Source organism: Danio rerio, chromosome 4, assembly GCF_052040795.2.
Source record: "Danio rerio strain M-AB ecotype USA chromosome 4, GRCz13ab, whole genome shotgun sequence".
NCBI classification, from domain to species: domain Eukaryota; kingdom Metazoa; phylum Chordata; class Actinopteri; order Cypriniformes; family Danionidae; genus Danio; species Danio rerio.
The window spans coordinates 55,454,230-55,476,978 of NC_141024.2; the positions used below are offsets into that span (position 1 = coordinate 55,454,230).

Consider the following 22,749-nt stretch of genomic DNA (forward strand, 5'->3'; position numbering starts at 1 on the left):
CAGAAGTCCCGGGTCCAAATGAATCAAAAGCCCTGCTTCAATGTTTGTTAGATAAGGATTTCTGACCACCTGTTCCTTCTGATGTCTTGTAAAATATTCAAGCTTTTGTGGCTCGTTGGTCTAGGGGTATGATTCTCGCTTAGGGTGCGAGAGGTCCCGGGTTCAAATCCCGGACAAGCCCTTGCAGTTATTCTTTTGTTTTACAGGGCATTATGGCTTTCATAAAAAACGTTTTTCGAAGAATTCCAGTTTGTCAGCAGATAGTGTCGGCACATAAAGCATTCCTTTGCATAGTGGTTTGGTTGTCTAGGACTATGATTCTCGTTCATGCCGTGAGAAATCCCAGATTCAAATTTCGGTTGAGCCCTTACAGTTGTCCGCTGTTTTGTAAGGGCGTTGTGGCTTACACAGAGGCCTTTTTTCTGAGAATGCCAGTTCGTCAGCTGATAGTGTTGCCATATAAAGTTACTGTTTTGCAGTGGCTCGTTGGTCTAGGGGTATGATTCTCGCTTAGGGTGCCCTTGATTCGTTAGAGAAAGTTTTCTGACTATCTGATGCTTCTGACATCATGTGAAATGAATTCAACTTAGTGGCTCGTTGGTCAAGGGGTATGATTCAAGCTTCGGGTGTGAGAGGTCCCGGGTTCAAATACCGGACGAGCCCTTACAGGTGTTATGTGTTTTACAGGGCACTATGTCTTTCATTATAATGTCTTTCGAAGAATTCCAGTTTGTCAGCAGATAGTGTCGCCACATAAAACATTCCTTTGCATAGTGGCTTGCTGGTCTAGGAGTTGGATTCTCGTTCATGCCATGAGAAATCCTAGGTTCAATTTTCAGTTGAACCCTTACAGTTGTCTTTTGTTTTGTAAGGGCGTTGTGGCTTACGCCTGTTTCACACCGCAAGCGTCAGCGGCGCGTGAGCAGAGCGTGCGCAGCGCGCATGTCGAGCAGTAGCAGCACGCAGGCGTTTGCCTTTCACACCAGCTGCGTTTGCAGCGCACAGCTCTTCGGCAGCTGCTGCAGAGATCAACCTATCTGTCTATTCTATTTAGTTACCCATGTCTCTCTATATACAAATACACTTTTTAAACTTTTCATCTGCACCAAGGCCCCACCTATGCTGTTTCGTTAACCTGCAAATATTTATTTTACAAATTTTATAGATCAAATAGTACTGTATGCTTCTCAAGCTAACTTATATGAGAAGTGTCTACAGTCAGAAGACAATCACCTGTGATATCATGTTATTTGTTTTTTGATTATCAGGTTGCTGTAGACCTAGTTATAATCATATTTATACAATATATTTATAATGATATTTATACATGATCAAACTAGTGTTAATTTCTCCGCTTCAGTGATGTCCAGCGGCAGAATAACAGCTCGTTAATTCATGCTCGTGCAGATGATGAGACGGACAAAAGTAATTAATGCATGCCATTCTTTTACTTATTTTCGTGTTGTCAGATTCAGAGTGCAATTTGTGCAAACAGCTCCCGGTAGGAATAACTCGAGTGAACATAAAACAAAGCCGATTAAAACTTTCTTCCTCTGCTCCGCTGCACAGAACACAGCGAGCTCACATCATCCAGCATGCGTGTCGAACTACACTACCCACAATACACTTCGCTATGGACTACAATTCCCGTAAATATTCTATTTCCCCTCTCCTACAACACTAGTGTGCAACTGATACTAAAATTGTTTTACATTTGGTTTTGTAGTTCGGACCTAAATAAATGTTTGTTGCCGTTTTAAATCGTTTTAAGTTCATTTGAATGACTATATATAAACCATTTGACATTATTAACGCATTTATTGGGTAAAATTGCTACTTTTTACTGTCATTCAATGTGTTTTGGTCGTTGTCAATGCACTGTCACTTTAATTGAGCGTGAGCAGCGCGTCAAAAATAGACCCAGCGCCGAAACTATCGCTGCACTGCTGCTTCGGCGACGCTCACGCCTCGCTCTGACGCGCTGCTGCTGCGTGCGGTATGAAAGCTCTAATCTGTTAACATGGACGCCGAAAACACACGCGCTGCTCACGCTCTGCTCACGCGCCGCTGACGCTTGCGGTGTGAAACAGGCGTTACACAGAGGCCTTTTTTCTGAGAATGCCGGTTTGTCTGCAGATAGTGTTGCCATGTAAAGTGGCTGTTTTGCAGTTGCTCGTTGGTCTACAGGCTTGATTCTCGCATAAGGTGCGAGAGGTCCCGTTTTCAAATCCTGGACGAACCATTGCAGAAGTCCTGGGTCCAAATGAAGCAAAAGCCCTGCTTCAATGTTTGTTAGATAAGGATTTCTGACCATTTGTTGCTTGAGATGTCTTGTGAAATATCCAAGCTTTTGTGGCTCGTTGGTCTAGGGGTATGATTCTCGCTTAGGGTGCGAGAGCTCCTGGGTTCAAATCCCAGACGAGCCCTTGCAGTTATTCTGTTGTTTTACAGGGCATTATGGCTTTCATAAAAAACATTTTTCGAAGAATTCCAGTTTGTCAGCAGATAGTGTCGCCACATAAAACATTCCTTTGCATAGTGGCTTGCTGGTCTAGGAGTATGATTTTCGTTCATGCAATGAAAAATCCCAGATTCAAATTTCGGTTGAGCCCTTACAGTTGTCTGCTGTTTTGTAAGGTCGTTGTGGCTTACACAGAGGCCTTTTTTCTGAGAATGCCAGTTCGTCAGCAGATAGTGTTGCCATATAAAGTTGCTGTTTTGCAGTGGCTCGGTGGTCTAGGGGTATGATTCTCACTTAGGGTGCCCTTGATTCATTAGGGAAAGATTTCTGACTATCTGACGCCTTGTGAAATTCTCTCAATTTAGTGGTTCATTGGTCTATCTGTATGGTTCTCGCTTCGATTGCGAGAGGACCCGGGTTCAATTCTCGGATGAGCCCTTGCAGGTGTACTGTGTTTTACAGGGCATTATATCTTTCGTAAAAACGTCTTTCAAAGAATTCCAATTTGTCAGCAGATAGTGTCGCCACATAAAATATTTCTTGCATAGTGGCTTGCTGGTCTAGGAGTATGATTCTCGTTCATGCCATGAGAAATCCTAGGTTCAAATTTCAGTTGAACCCTTACAGTTGTCTTTTGTTTTGTAAGGGCGTTGTGGCTTACACAGAGGCCTTTTTTCTGAGAATGCCAGTTCGTCAGCTGATAGTGTTGCCATATAAAATTACTGTTCTGCAGTGGCTCGTTGGTCTAGGGGTATGATTCTCGCTTAGGGTGCCCTTGATTCGTTTGACAAAGATTTCTGACAATCCGATGCTTCTGACACCATGTGAAATTCTCTCAATTTAATGGCTCGTTGGTCTAGGGGTATTATTCTTGCTTCGGGTGTGAGAGGTCCTGTGTTCAAATCCCGAACGAGCCCTTGCAGCTGTCATGTGTTTTACAGGGCACTATGACTTTCATTAAAATGTCTTTCAAAGAATTCCATTTTGTCAGCTGATAGTGTTGCCATATATAGTTACTGTTTTGCAGTGGCACGTTGGTCTAGGGGTATGATTCTTGCTTCGGGTGCGAGAGGTCCTGTGGTCAAACCTTGGATGAGCCGTTGCAGGTGTCCAATGTTTTACAGGGCATTATATCTTTCGTAAAAATGTCTTTCGAAGAATTCCAGTTTGTCAGCAGATAGTATTGCCATGTAAAGTGGCAGTTTTACAGTAGCTCATTGGTCTAGGGGCTTGACTTGGCATAAGGTGCGAGAGGTCCCATTTTCAAATCCTGGACGAGCCATTGTAGAAGTCCTGGGTCCAAATGAAGCAAAAGCCCTGCTTCAATGTTTGTTAGATAAGGATTTCTGACCATTTGTTCCTTCTGATGTCTTGTGAAATAGTCAAGCTTATGTAGCTCGTTGTTCTAGGGGTATGATTCTCGCTTAGAGTGTGAAAAGTCCTGGTTTCAAATCCCAAACGAGTCCCTACAGTTTCTCTATTGTTTCGCAGGGCATTATGGCTTTCATAAAAAACGTTTTTCGAAGAATTCCAGTTTGTCAGCAGATAGTGTCGGCACATAAAACATTCCTTTGCATAGTGGCTTGGTTGTCAAGGAGTATGATTCTCGTTCATGCCGTGAGAAATCCCAGATTCAAATTTCGGTTGAGCCCTTACAGTTGTCTGCTGTTTTGTAAGGGCTTTGTGGCTTACACAAAGGCCTTTTTTCTGAGAATGCCGGTTTGTCAGTAGATAGTTTTGCCATATAAAGTGGCTGTTACAGTAGCTAGTTGGTTTGGGAGTATGATTCTCATTTTAAGGTGCGAGAGGTCCGGCTTCAAATCCTGGACAAACCCTTGCAGAAGTCCTAGGTCCAAATGAAGCAAAAGCCCTGCTTTAATGTTTGTTAGATAAGGATTTCTGGTCCATCTGTTGCTTCTAATGTCTTGTGAAATAATCATGCTTTTGTGGCTCGTTGGTCTAGGCGTATGATTCTCGCTTAGGGTGCCCTTGATTAGATAGAGAAAGATTTCTGACTATCTGATGCTTCTGACGCCATGTGAAATCATTTTAATTTAGTGGCTCGTTGGTCTATGGGTATGATTCTCGCTTCGGTTGCGAGAAGACCCGGGTTCAATTACTGGATTAGCCCTTGCAGGTGCCCTGAGTTTTACAGGACATTATGTCTTTCATAAAAATGTCTTTCGAAGAATTCCAGTTTGTCAGCAGATAGTGTCGCCACATAAAACATTCCTTTGCATAGTGGCTTGCTGGTCTAACTTAGGGTGCCCTTAATTCGTTAGAGAAAGATTTCTGACTATCTGACACCTTGTGAAATTCTCCCAATTTAGTGGCTTGTTGGTCTATGGGTATGATTCTCGCTTCGGTTGCGAATGGTCTCAGGTTCAATTCCTGGACGAGCACTTGCAGGTGTCCTGTGTTTTACAGGGCATTATGTCTTTCGTAAAAACGTCTTTCAAAGAATTCCAATTTGTCAGCAGATAGTGTCGCTACATAAATATTTCTTGCATAGTGGCTTGCTGGTCTAGGAGTATGATTCTCGTTCATGCCATGAGAAATCCTAGGTTCAAATTTCAGTTGAACCCTTACAGTTGTCTTTTGTTTTGTAAGGTCGTTGTGGCTTACACAGAGGCCTTTTTCTGAGAATGCCGGTTGGTCAGCAGATAGTGTTGCCATCTAAAGTTGCTGTTTTGCAGTGGCTCGTTGGTATAGGGGCATGATTCTTGCTTCGGGTGCGAGAGGTCCTGTGTTCATATTCCAGACGAGCCGTTGCAGTTGTCTAGTGTTTTACAGGGCATTATGTCTTTCGTAAAAATGTCTTTTGAAGAATTCCAGTTTGTCAGCAGATAGTATTGCCATGTAAAGTGGCTGTTTTGCAGTAGCTTGTTGGTCTACGCGCTTGATTCTCACATAAGGTGCGAGAGGTCCCGTTTTCAAATCCTGGACGAACCATTGTAGAAGTCCTGGGTCCAAATGAAGCAAAATCCCTGCTTCAATGTTTGTTAGATAAGGATTTCTGACCATATGTTGCTTCTGAAGTCTTGTGAAATATTCAAGCTTTTGTGGTTTGTTGGTCTAGGGCTATGAATCTCGCTTAGGGTGCCCTTGATTCCCTTTAGAGAAAGATTTCTGACTATTTGATGCTTCTGACGCCATGTGAAATCCTATCACTTTAGTGGCTCATTGGTCTAGGGGTGTGATTCTCGCTTCGGGTGTGAGAGGTCCCAGGTTCAAAAACCGGATGAGACCTTGCAGGTGTCCTGCGTTTTACAGCACATTATGTCTTTCATAAAAATGTCTTTCGAAGAATTCCAGTTTGCCAGCATATAGTGTCGCCACAAAACATTACTTTGCATAGTGGCTTGCTTGTCTAGGAGTATGATTCTCGTTCATTCCGTGAGAAATAACAGGTTAAAATTTCGGTTGAGCCATTCAGCATATAGTGTTTCCCTGTAAAGTTGCTGTCTGAGAGAACTATGCTTTTAAGCCAGGGGTCACCAAACTTGTTCCTGGAGGTCTTAAAATGACAACCAAAGAGGTTGTTTACAGTTTTTTCCAGTTTTTTACACACATTTTCTGAAAGCATGTCTCAATTGTCAGAACTCTACACACAAATCACAAAACACACACACATTGGGCAAAACTCTTCAATTCTTCTGCAAAATGAAATTATAAGTTCAAAACAATGTGATTTCTTCTCAAAAAGGTATTTTGTTTTCAAATGACACACACAAGCCATCACATTAATAGATATTCATAAGATCAGTTGAACACTAATGTGCTTAATGTAAAACACTATGACCACTTCTTCTCTATTCATCATAATGACTTTCTGTAAGCCTCACATAAAACATTTTCCTCACAAAAACAGCGTACACAGTGTTCATCCCAACCAACACAAAGTTGCAGAAAATGTGGTCTACATATACCATCAACAGAAGTATTTACTAAATACAGTTACAGTAAAAAAATAAATAAATAAAAAAACAGCTATACTGCATTCTCTTTTCTGTATTGGTGTGGCCAAGCAGTGGGGCAAATGTCACCTTGCATGGCAAATCCAGCCACGAAAAGCATCAACTGCTATAGCTTGGAGAAGGGGTATACATGTGTTTGGATTTCGGTCATACACTTTTCATCTCCAGGCAGGAAAAAAATCCTCAATAGGTTTGAGGAATGGAGAATATGGAGGGGGAGATAAACAACTTAAAAACATGGGTGTGCAGTCAACTAGTTGTGAATCAGATGAGCTCTTAAATGTAACTCATTTTGTCGCACTATCCATTATGCCTCAAAGCTATACAGTTTTATAATTAATTTCGTTAATCTCTATAAAAAAAAGCACACGCACCACCTGAACTAAGGCGCTGCTGGGGATTGAGCCCAGGATCTCCTGTTTACAAGGCATTTTGACCAGCTAAGATACAGCGCCACAAAAATTAATTGTAAGAGACATTTGCCCGATAACAAAAATCGAAGAAATAAATACACAACAAAAACCAGCATGTCAGGATGCAGAAAATGCTGACAAGACGGACGTGGTCTTTTAGAGTCTGGATGATCATGTCTCAAACCTGACCGGTAACCTGGCCTCTGTTCAAGATCAAAGCAAAAAATGCATTATTTTATTTTTATTTAATTTACCCTTAATCATGTGTTAATTGTTTTTTGGAATATCCAGTTTCATTACATCCAAACCATCTGTCAGCTCGGAAAATGGAAATCATTTAATCTAAGATAATGGATAGCGCATTGGACTTCTTGGCTGTGAACTGAGTCATTTAAAGGTTTTGAGTTCAAGTCCCACCAGCGTTGCAAGCTTTGCCCTTTTTCTTCACTGACTTAGGAGTGGTGCATTTCCAACATTTTTTACATCTGTCCATCCTGTTCTGCTTTTTAATTTCATTGCGCAGTGCAGGCTCAGATACTAGGGGTACTCTACAATGAAGCCGATGACTTAATTGAGCTGTTTTAAATAAGGGAGATTAGAAAACGGTGTAGGGCCAAGTAAGCTTAAGGAATGACTCAAAGGCAACCTGTGGTTTTGGGCAAAAGTGTCTACCACCTATTGTTGAGATCAAGCCTTTTGGAATCGTCGTACAAGAGCCTCTTTATGCATGTGCAATGTAACTAAGTAGAAAGCATAGTAAATTTTGCTTTTCCCCCACTGTCTTAGATGAAACTGCGTTTGGAAGTATCGTATCCAGAGGTTTTTTCTTTTAGTGTTAAGACTAAGTTGGCCAGAGCACCTGTCTTGGGAACAGCAGGTCCTAGGTTCGAATCCAAATTGCACCTTTCCCTCAGATTTCCATTTTCCAAGCTGAATCTGGGTTTGGATGTAATGAAACTGGAGATTCCAAAAAACACCTAACACATGATTAAGGGTAGATTAAATAAAAATAAATCAATGCATTTTTTGCTTTGATCTTGAAAAAAGGCCAGGTTACTGGTCAGATTTGAGACATAATCATCCGGACTCTAAAAGACCACGTCCATCTTGTCGGCATTTTCTGCATCCTGACATGCTGGTTTTTGTTGTGTATTGGTTTGTTCTTCTTCGTTTTTTGTTATCGGGCAAATGTCTCTTACGATCATTCATTGTGGTGCTGTGGCTTAGCTGGTCGAAGCGCCTCTCTTGTAAACAGGAGATCCTGGGCTAAATTGATCCAGGGCTAAATTGATCCAGGTGGTGAATGCGCTAGTTTTATAGAGCTTACCGGAATGCATAATAAAATTGTATAGCTTTGAGGCCTAATGAATATTGCGACAAATAGACTTAAACAACCTCTTTGATTGCCATTTTAGACTTGCTGTCTTTTTTTAGTCTCTGTGTGCAAAACCGTCCTGCCTTCTTTTCAGCTTTGGTGCTGTGGCTTAGTTGGTCAAAGCGCCTGTCTCGTAAACAGGAGATCCTGGGTTCAAGTCCCAGCAGTGCCTAATGTACATGTGCCAGCGTTGCTTTTTCTTAAGAGTAACGAGTGTTTACGCAGCGGGATGTTTAGCAGTCGGTTTTTAAACAAAACTCAAATCCTTAAGAACGCTACACGTTTAAGAGGACTTTGGACGATGGCTTTATATAGCATAATGTGGTAATGCCTAACCAATTGGACTTTAATATTTCAAGTCCAGACATTCACACATGCAGCGCTACCATTGTTAGTTTTTTTTTTCTTTTTTCGATTAAACAATTAGCCCTTGTCAACATCGTTTGACCCTGTGGCTTAGGTGGTCAAAGCGCCTGTCTAGTAAACAGGAGATCCTGAGTTCAAATCCTAGCAGTACTTTGTCTGCAGTTGGCTGTTCTTTCATGGGCCAGAGAGTCCCAAAAAGTGCTTTTTGGTGCAGTCTGTGTGGTGCAATGGATAGCGCATTGGACCTCTAGGCTGTGAGCTGAGCCATTCAAAGGTTGTAGGTTCGAGTCCCACAAGAGTGTCAAGCTTTGACCCTTTTCTTCACTGACTTAAGGTGTGGTGCGTTTCTAACATTTTAGGCATCTGTCCATCCCGTTTTGCTTCTTTCTTTCATTGCGCAGTACAGGCTCAGATACTAGGGGTACTCTACAATGAAGCCGATGACTTAATTGAGCTGTTTTAAATAAGGGAGATTATAAATAAGGCCGAGTGGACTTAAGGAATGACTCGAAGGCAACCTGTGGTTTAGGGCAAAAGTGACCGCCACCTATTGTTAAGATCACACCTTTTGGATTTGTCATACAAGAGCCTCTTTATGCATGTGCAAAGTAACTGAGTTGAAAGCATAGTAAATTTTGCTTCCCCCCACTGTCTTAGAAGAAACTGCGTTTGGAAGTATCGTATCCACAGTTTTTTTCTTTTAGTGTTAAGACTAACGGCTGTTTCAAACCGCAAGCGCCAGCAGCGCGTGTTTTTTCGGCGTCCATGTTAACAGATTAGAGCTTTCATACTGCACGCAACAGCAGCGCGTCAGAGCGAGGCGTGAGCGTCGCTGAAGCAGCAGTGCAGCGATAGTTTCGGCGCCGGGTCTATTTTTGACGCACTGCTCACGCTCAATTAAAGTGACAGTGCATTGATAATGACCAAAACACAATGAATGACAGTAAAAAAGTAGCAATTGTACCCAATAAATGCCTTAATAATGTCAACTGATTTATATATAGTCAGTTGTAACCCAGGTTACTAGTGGGTAGTACACAGCAATAGAGCAAATAGAAACACCCTTATAAATACGAAAAAAAAACATTGGCAGAATACTCGATTAAATAATATATATTAAAATTATTTATTTATATAAATAATTCATAATCGAGTATTAAACAGCATTCAAGGGAATAGTGCTTTAGAATAACATCATCGTGCCTTACACTATAGCAGATCAGATTTACAAACAATAACAAATCTCTCTTGTCTGTTAGCTTGTGTTTACCGTTGCTATGGTGATTCAGTGTTCGCAAGGGAATGCAGAGATGTAAGTTTTTAAATTAATAACAGTAGAAAACTATTAGATAGATATCAAGGCCTCAAGGCTCTGTTCTTGGGCCACTTCTCTTCTCAGTCTACACATCATCTATAGGACCAGTCATCCAGAGACATGGATTCTCCTACCACTGCTATGCTGATGATACCCAGCTATACCTCTCTTTTCATCCTGATGATCCCTCGGTTCCAGCTTGCATCTCAGCCTGCCTGTTGGATATTTCACACTGGATGAAAGATCATCATCTTCAGCTGAACCTCGCAAAAACTCTTGTAGTTTCTGCTAACCCGACTCTACACCATAATTTTTCAATCCAGATGGATGGGGCAACCATTACTGCATCCAAAATGGTGAAAAGCCTTGGAGTAACGATTGATGACCAACTAAACTTCTCTGAACACATTTCTAGAACTGCTCGATCGTGCAGATTCGCACTCTATAACATCAGAAAGATCCGACCCTTCTTTTCTGAACATGCAGCTCAACTCCTTGTTCAAGCTCTTGTTCTCTCCAAACTGGATTACTGCAACTCTCTACTAGCTGGGCTTCCAGCTAACTCTATCAAGCCTCTTTAACTGCTCCAGAACGCAGCAGCACGAGTGGTCTTCAATGAACCGAAACGAGCACATGTCACTGCGCTGCTAGTCCGTTTGCACTGGCTGCCAGTTGCTGCTCGCATCAAATTCAAAGCTCTGATGTTTGCCTACAAAGTGACTTCTGGCCTTGCTCCTTCTTATCTGCTCTCACTTCTGCAGATCTATGTGCCCTCCAGAAACTTGCGTTCTGTGAACGAACGCCGCCTCGTGGTTCCATCCCAAAGAGGGAAGAAATCACTTTCGCGAATGCTCACGCTCAATCTGCCCAGTTGGTGGAATGAACTCCCTAACTGCATAAGAACAGCAGAGTCACTCGCTACTTTCAGGAAACGACTAAAAACTCAACTATTTAGTCTCCACTTCACTTCCTAATCTGCAATTGCCTCTCTGAATATCACACTAACTGTACCCACAAAAAAAAAAAAATACTAATACTACTAATACTTCCCTTCTTAGACTTTACAGACCTGAAACTTGCCTACAGCACTTATTCATTGTTGCTCTTGGTTGTGTAAATTGCTTCCTTGTCCTCATTTGTAAGTCGCTTTGGATAAAAGTGTCTGCTAAATGACTAAATGTAAATGTAAATATATATTTTAATGTTTTAAATGTGTATTAACTGTGAAAACTGACCATTAATAAGATGCTGAAATGATTTCTATCATATATCTTTAATGAAGGATTGAGAGAAAAAAACAAGATTTGTATCTGTGAGTGAAATCTGCACACGAGTGCCCCCTGTTTTCCTGGCTTTTCGCTTTGATTTTGAATGATTTTCTTGGTGAGTTCATGTTTTTTTTTATTGTTTTCATTATAACATGATTTAAACTAGTGTCAAAAATGTGTTTCATTAATTAACCATTTGTTTGGTCTAGTAAAAACACAGTATTATACACAGTATTATACAAGTGATTGTGTAAAGTTTAAGTGAGAGAGTTTAAGTAAAATGCTGTCATTTGTAAAAAGAAAATGCCAAATAGGAGAAAGAAATAGGAAAAACACAGAAATTCAGCAGAGAGAAGCATATACATGGTCATTTATTGTTGCTGTTTATTTACAAATGTGTTAAGCTGAGATAATGCATACACTGTAAAATGCTAATGGTTTTTTTCTCCCCTTTGTTTGTTTGCTTGTGCATCTTCTTCTGGTTTTTCATTGGTGAGATGTTCTATTGAAGTCAGTTGCTGAATGTGATCTGCTCTGCATTCAAATTAATTGAAGTGTGAACTCTTTTCTGGATTTGGATTGTCTCAACTTCCATCGGTGCGTGTCTAATTGTGGAGTTGGACTGGCGAGCCTCCCATTAAGTGGATTTTTTGGATACACCTGTTGGAAAGATACAAAGTGAAACCTATTCAGCGTCATGGTAGGAGTGTAAATTTACAACAAACTCACAAGTGCAACATCCTGGATCTCTGGAACTGAATTTGCAACCTAGTTGTTTTGCAAAAGAATCTTTTTGAGTGTTCATCACCTGTACTGGACTTTTGGGAAAATTTGAAATGTTTTAAGTAAATGTTTTATTTTCATTTTTATTTTATTTGTACATTGTTTCATTGGAGTGTTCATTTGTTGCAATTTTTGAAGCTTTATAGAGAGAAGTTAATTGGTTTAAGAAGGGAAACCTTGATTATATATTAAATAATAAAACAATTTTAATATTGTACTATTAAGAGGGTTTTGGACGATGGCATTATATAGCATGGTATGGTGATGCGTAACCAATTGGACTTTAAAATTTTTAAGTCTAGACATTCAAACATGCAGTGCTACCGTTTTTACCGTTTCTTTTTTCGATTAAACAATTACCCCCTGTCTGGTTTTGTGGCTTAGTTGGTCAAAACACCTGTCTAGTAAACAGAAGATCCTATGTATGAATCCCAGCAGTACTTTATCTGCAGTGAGCTGTGCTTTTATGGGCCAGAGAGTACCAAAAATTGCTTTCTGTGCAACAGTGCTAGAGGTAGGAGCTCTGTGGTGCAATGGATAGTGCATTGGACTTCTAGGCTGTGAGCTGAGGCCAGTGCGAGCCAGGACGAGCCGGGGCAATTGCCCAGGAGGTTAAGCAGTGAGGCCGAAATCATGTTGCGTTTCCACTGTCGGGCTAGTAGCTCGCAGCACGTCACGCAAACCCCGCCCCATAACATCCCCCGAATCAAACGTCACACAACCCGCCCACTTCAGTAGGAATCAGCCAGATAAAGCACACCATCACATCCTCACGAAACCTTTCATATAAAGACAACTGAAACAAACAATTGACACGTTACTGTACAACATTACATTTTATGTCTATACGCACATGCCTGTGTGTTCTCATTCAATATATTCATTTACTCACCGACCGACTGAATTTGAAACTAATTTTCATGCGAAGCAACACGTTTAACATGTAAAACAGCGAGCTGTGTACACGCCCCCAAAATGACACATTATAACACATCATAATAAAAAATCTGAATTGTTTTTTGAACTGAACCTAAACTGGCACACTCAGAAGAACCATAATAATAATGTTAAATCATAAAAAAAGGGTAAACTATGTTACCTTTAAGCAATGTGTTAACTTTACTATTTATTCTATAATCATCAAGATTGATAAAAAAATTCAACACATTCACACAGCAGTGAACGTGTGCACACACACACACAGCAGTGAACATGTACACACACACACACAGTTGGTACAGTAGGCCTACATACTGCATCTACCTTGGAAGAAGCGATGTGGTTCTTTAAAGTGTTGTTTTACATATGGAACCTGATTAAATTTTACTATAGTGTCTTTGTAAAAACAGCTGTCCATAATTCCTGAAAATAGAAAAAAAAGTTGTAAATAAAGAAACTGCAAAGAAACGATTCAATCATATTGAAGAAATTTGAACTAATTTTTCTAACACAACTAGCGGTCCAGGTCCCTGATGGAATATGGCTCCCCAGACATGAATTTTTCTGGATGCTTTGCTTTTGGTTTTACAACATGGCGGTTTATTAATAGGGTCGTATAAAGCAAATAGCCTAAATAAAGAGATGCATGAATGAATGTTAATTGAATCTTTTCATTATGGCATTGATCAAAATGGCTTACCTGGCTTTTCCATAGGTCCACCTGAGTTGTTTTAATGGTTTTCTAATAGTGCAGACTGATGCTTTTAACTGTATTCTAAACAGAAGCTCACTCTGAATCTTTTTAGCAGATCGCTCATTGTCCTTGTTAAGTTTTTCGTCAATCGTTTTAAGTGCAGCACTATACAACAAACACATACAAAAATTTTATTAATAACTTTTTGACATCAGTGTTGCTGATATACTTGATTTGACAAGATGACAATACACAATACCTGTTCATTTTCCTTGCAGTTGTTTTTCTAGGAAGGCCTACAGGTCTTTGACGTCTATAGTGTCGTCTTATAGTGGTGTTGGAGACGTGCACACCCGACTGCAACAGGAAAGCCCTGATGTCAGCAAGAGAGTGCTTTGATGTGTTGATGCATCATTTTTTTTTCACTGCAATAATTGGTTGAAATGATCTGAAATTAAAGCTATAAATGAAACACAATATGGTTATGATAGTTAAGCGATTCTGAGTCTATTTGTTAATGTGCTGCAATAATCAGAAAGGTTGTTAACTGTGCCCGATGAACTGTGAAGTTTGCGGCCATCCATTAACATGATCATCAACGTAAATGGATGAATAAAACTAGCGCACGCATTGCACTGGCAAAAATAATCATCATGATTATGAATGTGTTGCTTAAATGTTTGTATAAACGCATATTATGCAAAAAGCTTAGTTTGGTATTGTGAGAATGAAGATATCTGCAACTTTGTAGTCAGTTTTTTGTAGTTAAAGTTTGCTTAACCAAAGATTGATCTAATCCACCTGTGACCCACCCATAAGTAAATATGCAGACAAGTTTTTGATTAGCTGACCGGAGCATTAACAGCACCCAGTGATATAACTGAGGAATCAAGTGGGATAAACGTGATAGAAGGATTAAATGGTAAAGTACGGGGGAATCTCGACAAAAACGCAGGGTTAAGTTGCCTAAAGAAATTTTCCAGTAATAGGTCAGTAAAAAATATATATTTTATAACGTCCTCTTTTTGATAGACGTCGTCAAACATTCTGCCCAAATGCTAAGGAGAAACCTAATCATATTAACATTTCTCTAGACTATATGACACTTGATAGGTAATTTCCCTTTATTTAAGAGAATAATTTAAGGATGTTGCATATTATTCGGTTATCAAGGAAATTGTTAAGTGTTGCAGGACATAAGTGCAAGTAATAAAATATAGACTAGGCTATAGCTTATATTTTATTCATTCATTCATTTTCTTATCAGCTTAGTCCCTTTATTAATCCGGGGTCACCACAGCGGAATGAACAGCCAACTTATCCAGCAAGTTTTTACACAGCGGATGCCCTTCCAACCGCAACCCATCTTTGGGAAATAGCCTATATCTCCTTGCGCTCAACAGCTATAATAAAGCTTTACATTTATTTTATTTATTTATTTTTTTATTTAACCATGTCAGACAAAAACATAAACACTTGTTTGCGCAGGACTGGATGACAGAAAAGAAGGTAGGTTTCTGATGGTTTTACTCTCTGTTTGCGTAATTTCTAAATGCTCTGTTTGCGTGATTTGATTAATGTCATCTTATCCAAATGCTTCATATTTAATATTTCAAAACTCTTTTGTTGTGTATTGTTTTTTGTACATATAATTTAGCTATGCCCCATATGGTCCAAAACCTGACAGGTAGACAAATCTAAGCTTGTTTTTAATAACACAAATATAAATATGCATATAATAAACAATACTGCTGCTAATAATAATAACATTATAAAAAAAGCAAGTTGTTATGAATGAACTAAAAACAAGCCACCCAAGATGAAGAAGGCATGGAGGCAGCAGTTTTTATATTTATGTAGAAAATAATAACTTTTGTAATATTTTAATCCTTTGAAACATATTTGCGTGTTGCTGTAACAACTTGTCTATTGCTACTTTGCAACAATTTTTTGTAAAAAAAAAAAAGAAAGCTAAAGGATTAGGGTAAGTTGATAAATTTAGGCTACTGTATACAGTACAGGCTATTGACATATTCAAAAGATAGGCAAAGATTCACAGCTTTGCATTCCCACCCACATTTCACAACCTGTATGAGCCCATAAGGCCGCAAGTGCCACAGACCCTGTAGAACTTTTCTTAGGTGATCTTCTGCGTGACCTATTTAGTCATTAATAACAGCTCATCTTTTTACGGAAAGAGGACCAGGAACTCAAAAAGGGTAATTATTACACCATTCTTTCTTTCCGTTATCTCCTTCATGATTATTTGTACTGTGTTTTCCTACGTTTCATGTTTTAACATCATTTTAACTTACTTAAGAAAACAGTGGAGAAGAGGGTGAAGAAGCGCATGGTCTCCAAAATAGTGGTAATTTAATAATATAATAATATATATGTATAATAAAAAAAATATTTTCTGAAATCAACTCGGCTGGCCCAATTCCAAATTCAAGTTGGTAAACCAATTTACTGTTCCACCAAACATTATTACACACCATAGTAGCATGTAGGCTATAAAATGTTATGACTTAAATTGATATGTAGCTGCAAGAGTGATTAATTAATGCTCCATTTATCGTTTAATTGTCATAAAGTGACTTTATTTACCTTGGCATTTATATATGCTGTTTTGCTTTAAGAACAGTTTTCCTATGATGATTAGCGCTACTGAAAGCGCGCCTGTAGCCATTGGCAACTGACTCAGTGTGAGAGAGTGTGTGTGTTCGGAGTTTCGCTCCTGTTTTCAGTATACAAAAAAACTTCAGTAAACAGTTCATTTTCGTTCTAAACAAAGTTTTATAGTCGTCATTATTGCTGCTAGATGAAAAGACAGAATATAAAAAGGCAACATATCGACTCATGAGCACGATGATTGACATATATTTGTAAATAAGTGGTTGGTAAAACCTCTTCTTCGTTCACCGCAAATCTTGCCTTAAAAGGAAAGTGCATAATTTAGCCTTACCCTGAGTTTGTTTACACTCTGCCTGTGTTAACATACATGCTGTATTTTAATATGGCAAATTTGGATGAATTGGCTCTGACTTTTGACAGCTTTTTCTTCTTTTTACGCGGTTATGCGCGAATTATATTTCACACGCAAGGTGACTAAAAATGGAAATTAAAATACCAAAGATACTGAGCCATTACTACAAGTAAAAAAAAACAAACAAAAAACAAAACAACAATTATACTTTAAAGGAGAACATTGACGTTTCGAAAAAAAAATGAACTGAACTACAACTAAATTATTAAAAATAAACTTGCGGGACTTCATTTATGTCCTGCGGCAAAATGATTTTTTTTTTTTTGTACTTTTAGTGATCTGCTTGAGGTAGGTGAATTTATTTTTATGCTTAATCAACAACAAAATCATAAGTAAAAATGTAAATGAAGATATAAATGAAAAAGCTTAATAAATGACTGTCCTAGTCCTATCAAAATAGCAAACAACATCTTTTTATATTTAGGCTAAAAGACTGCTTTATTTATTTATTTAGGCCTACTTATTTGTTCTGAATGTTTGTGCTTATATTTGAGTTGTCTTTTATTTCTTCAATTCTACTTTCCAAAATTAATCCTCATTGCACTTAACAAGTTTACAATGATAATAAAGCGTGTTAACAAATGTTTAATGATTAATGAAGGAATTATAATGCTTTGTTTTATCGTTTCATCTTTATTTATAAGAACAGTAGCATATTTACAGCTGCTGTATAGGCTATTTCTGTCTGTTAGCATCCCTTTGTGCCCCCTGGCGGCATATTCACAGACTGCAGTCATACATTAAAAACTCGTGCTTGTCCATTTAAAGCGGCGGCGGTATATGCCACGGAGGTAATAGCCACATTGAACTCTCAACTACTGTAAATCATTCTAACATGTACAATACAGACAAAAAGAAGCAGTGGCAATGGTTTGGTTATTAGATTTGTTTATGGATCTTGAAAAACCCACCAGCTTTATATGTAAGCACAGAGTACCCTTTTAGTCATAACAGGAAATATGGATGACAATGAAGGAAGTTAATGACACACAAACACATCTCAAGAAGGTTTTCACAGCTACTGTGTTTTATCCAACAACCATTGCTCCCAAGTTGAAGTGAGACCTTCAAAAACAACCCAGGTGGGACTTGAACCCACAATCCCCAGCTCCGGAGGCTGATGCCTTATCCATTAGGCCACTGGGCCACGTCACTAATAGTACAAACATTTTATTTCTGCTATCATTCACATTCTTGTCTCATCGGTCCTGGGGTATGGTTCTAGCGTATAGTGCGACTGGTCTTGAGAGTTTCAAATTCCAGTCAAGGCCACTCTCATTAACTTGAAATCACAACCTTTCTGCAGCTATTTTCTTGTTTGCATTTCATCATCATCCACCTAACATGAGACCGTTAGTTAAGAGCCATGGGGTACTTGAAGTCAAGATCTCCATTACTAGAAGGAACCTTTTAGGTTTGTAACGTGACAATGAGATTCAAGCAAGAATGGATGAATCTTAATTGAAGTGTGCAGCAAGTCTGAGAATTCGAAGCTATTGTCCTCAGATCATCACACCTAAGCTTTGAGTAGACAAGCCAGGATTTTTTCACACAACTTAAATGTAACCCATAAAAACACAACCCGAACAGGACTTGAATCCACAATCCCCAGCTTCGAAGGGTGATGTCTCATCCATTAGGCCACTGGGCCAATACTAGCATTTGTTATATCTGTTGTATGACTCATGAAGTTCTTGTAACTCAGAAAGCAGCACGTTAGGATCCCTATTGCTTTCAGATGATCTGGTGTGTACACCTAATGACCAAACAGCTTCTCTGAAGAGTTTTCCAATGTCATGTTTTTTTGACCTAAGGGTATGAACCTAGCTTTTTGAAGGTCACTCTGGATTGCGCTGCAACAGATACCTAAAAGGAACCGCATCAAAGACAACCCAGGTGGGACTTGAACCCACAATCTACTTCTAATCTAAATTAGTCGATTATGTACAATTATACCGACAAAATAGTTTGCTACCCTCAGGCAGATGGTTCTGCCGCATCTGGTCACGTACCAGCTGGCTGATGGAAAGTTTCTTCCCTCCGACTATCAGGCTGATGAACACTTAACACACCACACACAGACTCTACCATACCCTCACTGCACACCATCAATATGTAGCATGCACTGCACTTTAACCAATCCATACTTGAAGCAATACTGCCTACAACTATGTGGACACCTATTAATTGTTCACATCGCTGTCAATTTCACATTGTCGTTGTATTTGCACTGTCTGTATTTTGCACTGTCATTTCATTTGCACTGTCTGTATTTTGTACTGTCGTTGTATTTGCACTGTATTACTCTGTATTTTGTGCTGTCTGGAGCCAGCACCTAAGCTTTTCACTCATCATAGCACACATGCTGCTGCTGATGTGACAATAAAAGTGAGTTGATTTGAAAGAAAGTAGCGGCAATGATTCAGTTGTTAGATTTGTTTAGGGATCGTTCTAATAAGGATGACAACGAAGGAAGTTAATGACACGCAAACACATCTCTAGAAGGTTTTCACAGTTACTGTGTTTCATCCAACAAACATAGCTCCCAACTTGAAGTGAGACCTTCAAAGACAACCCAGACGGGCCTTGAACCCACAACGCTCAACTCCAGAGGCTGATGCCTTATCCTTTAGGCCACTGGGCCATGTTACCATGTTTTTGTCATGGAGCTCTTGTATGCCCTCAACAAGATGCCAACGCATGGAAAACTGAACTTTGGGATCTCGATGCCAGTTTGCATTCCATTAAATAAGATGTTTGCAACTAATGGAAAAACATTTTCTTTGTGTAATTATCCACATTCGTGTCTCATTGGTCCTGGGGTATGGTGTGAGACTGGTCTTGAGTTTCAAATTCCAGACGAGGCCACTCTCATTAACATGAAATCACAACCTTTCTGCAGCTATTTTCTTGTTTGCATTTCATCATCATCCACCTAACATGAGACCATTATTTGAAAGCCACCGGGTACTTGAAGTCAAGATCTCCCTCCCTCTCTCTAGCGAACTATTGACCTTAGATCATCACGCATAAGCTTTGAGGAGACATGTCAGGATTTTTTCCATACAATTTTTATGTAACCCAACAAACACAACCCAAATGGGACTTAAACCCACAATCCCTAGCTTTGAAGGCTGATTCCTTATCCATTAGGCCACTGGGCCAATACTAGCATTTGCCATATCTGTTGTATGGCTCAGGAAGTTCTTATAACTCAGAAAACAGCACTTTAGGATTCCTATACCATATTGCATTCAGACGATCTGGTGTGTACACCTAATGACAAAACAGATTCTCTAAAGAGTTTTTCATTGTCATGTCTTTTTGACCTAAGGGTATAAACCTAGCTTTTTGAAGATCACACTGGATTGTGCTGCATAGCCAACTTAATAAGAAGTGCATCAAAGACAACCCAGGTGGGACTTGAACCCACAATCCCCAGCTTCGAAGGCTGGTGCCTTATCCATTAGGCCACTGGGCCGTTTTTACTGCCTGTGAACTGTAATACGCATCCAGGGAGTTGCTGACGCACATAACAAAAAACAACATGAACAAAAAGTAGATTGGACCGGTTTCACAGAATTTTTTTGTGGCACTGCCAAACAGACAAAAAAGAAGCATCTTATAGGATTTCTTTGAAGGAATTCAATTAGAATTTTGATCATATTTTGGAACCATTGCTATAGGATTGTTTTATAGTACAATACATAAAAATCCTTTTGGATAATTTCTACAGTATTTCAATGAGATCCAATTTATATCTTAATTAAGATATGCTTTTTTTTAATGAGATATGCTATTTTTATACAATAGTTTTGAATGTATTATGCTGTTTGCTAAAGCTTACCTTCATGTACTTGAGTGTACAGTATTACTGCACAAATTTCCAAAGAAACATGTCTATACCAAAAACATATACAATGTCGCTAGACCAAACTGTGGGCTGGCCCACTCGAAACAGAAGTTCACTTTGGGCCCATAGCAAGTCCACACAAAGTGGAGTGTATATAGCCACAATGGGCGAAGTATAGGTATACTATCTGAGTCAGAAGTATGTCCTGTGAGCATGCTCTGTGGGCATTTAGTAATTAACAAAATAGGTAGGTCCCACTAATACTAAGTTGAGTCCAGGCACAAAATGTGCCTATAAGGTCCCAGTAAAGCACTTTTATACAGGGCCATTGTGGCTTTAACACAAAACAAAACTAGTTCACTTCTACTATGTAGCAAAATAGCACAATATCACTTCAACTGCATAATTACATATTTTGAAAGAATAAACTAAAATCAGTAATAAATGAAACATCTAAAAATATAAAGACAACATGGACTATTTTTCAAAGGTTTGGGACAAAACTGCTTTAGTTTATAAAAATGCAGATATAAAAGTAACCTTGTAAATAATTATTCCTTTTTAATATGTTAGCTTTTCCAGTTGAATATGTTAAAATATAATTAATTCCAATGATGTTAAAGCTGCATTTGAGGCATTTGTGTCCTACATAAAATAATTTGAGACAAAACAACAAAACATATAAAAATATACTTAGTTAAAAGAAAAACAAAGTAAGATTTTCACGAAGGGTCACGAAACTCCAAAACACATTTTTTGAGCTGTTGACAGTCATATATGTGTCCCACACTGCTAAAAACACTATTAGGACACAAATATTTCACTAAAAAGTGTAAATTGGTTGTTTTTGCGTTATTTCAAGCAAATTTGTACTTCCGGTTTGAAACTAAATTTTGAAGCTGCGTCTTAACCATGAGATAATAGTGTGTATTCCAGCGTGCAGACTTGATGTCTGTGCCAGAGTGTGTCTTATTACGTCTTACAGTGCGGCTCGAAGGACATCTTTTGCATTCAGAACTGCTTTCGTGAAGAGATGATCGGCAACACTGCTCAAAGTTTACCATAGAGGTGAAAAGGAAGCTCCCTGACCAGGAATTGAACCCAGGGCACAGCGGTAAGAGCACTAAGTCCTAACCACAAGACCACCAGGGAAGGCCTGGCTAAAGGTTGCCCTCTAGCCTAGCTGTGGGCCTCCACCCAGGTGTGCTGCAGCTGCTCTGACAAAAATAACTCTAATGTTTGCAACCTCCTCCTAGAGAAGAGAAAGTCTCAGAGCCTGGTTCAAAGTTCTTCTACGGAGGGACTGTCACATGCTCTGTGTAAAAGCATCCTATCGACACCACAACTTGCCATGACAACAAAGCACAGCATGCGTTGAAGGAACTCCATGTTTACCGGGCCATGTGCTCTTTCCAAACAGCATGCTACTGAGCACTCCTTGCACAGTGTGTGCCAGTGGCGCAATGGATAACATGTCTGACAACGGATCAGAAGATTCTAGATTCGACATTTGGCTGGCTCGTTCAGGATTTATTGCATTGCTCTCAGTCAGTGCACTGCAGTTGCAGTTTGCCCCTGCCAGAGTTGTTTGGTTCTACTTTGGAGTGGATCAAGTTTCTGGGGCTGCCAGCACAGAGCCTGTGGGGTGCTCCCCTGGGTTCAAAGTCTGCCCCAACTGCTCTCATGTCTTGGTCCCGTACATCCCTCAGGAATTCCAGAAGAAACCAGTACAGCCACTCTTCTGGGAAGACAGCAGTGACAGCTTGTAGACCAAAATGTTTGCTGTGAGGCTAAGGCGTTCTACTGCAGCACAGATACACATTCGGAAAGCCGACAAGATTCAAAAACAAAGTGACAACCTAAAACAAGATTGCAGTCAAAATGACCACCTCAGACAAGTGTGAGCAATGTTTCGGTCTCTGCTATATGTCTGCAAATATGCCACACAGTGCAGACGCTCATACTACTGAAAAGGAAGTTACCTGACTGAGAAAGGTATAAATAGAAATCGGAGCCTGCTCCAAATGACCTGGTCAGCTCCAAGTGGGCTGTACAAACCTCCTGGAGTTTTCATTCATTTAGCGTCTCGTACAAGACACTGCGCCCAACCAGTTATGTTTGAATGTCAAACCTACCCCAATCCTTAACCCAACCTCACAGTTTCCTGCTGTGTTTTATCAACCTCCCAACCTACCCCAACTCTTAACCCAACCTCACAGTAACAAACCTCCATGTGGGTTTCATTGATTCAATGTCTCG

At 39.5% G+C, this 22,749-nt stretch overlaps 1 long non-coding RNA gene and 3 other non-coding genes across 4 annotated transcripts; 2 read left to right on the forward strand and 2 right to left on the reverse strand.

Moving 5' to 3' along the window:
* Positions 1–8,324: 8,324 nt before the first annotated feature.
* trnat-cgu (transfer RNA threonine (anticodon CGU)) lies at positions 8,325–8,398 on the forward strand. Its single transcript has one exon. It is a non-coding gene; the product is annotated as a tRNA-Thr (tRNA).
* A 1,303-nt stretch (positions 8,399–9,701) lies between these two features.
* Positions 9,702–12,325, forward strand: LOC141381743 (uncharacterized). The gene is made up of 2 exons (XR_015483870.2): positions 9,702–9,904; positions 11,190–12,325. It is a non-coding gene; the product is annotated as an uncharacterized LOC141381743 (long non-coding RNA).
* A 5,386-nt stretch (positions 12,326–17,711) lies between these two features.
* Positions 17,712–17,784, reverse strand: trnar-ccg (transfer RNA arginine (anticodon CCG)). The gene has a single exon. It is a non-coding gene; the product is annotated as a tRNA-Arg (tRNA).
* A 2,261-nt stretch (positions 17,785–20,045) lies between these two features.
* On the reverse strand, positions 20,046–20,118 carry trnar-ucg (transfer RNA arginine (anticodon UCG)). The gene has a single exon. It is a non-coding gene; the product is annotated as a tRNA-Arg (tRNA).
* Between the last annotated feature and the right edge of the window lie 2,631 nt (positions 20,119–22,749).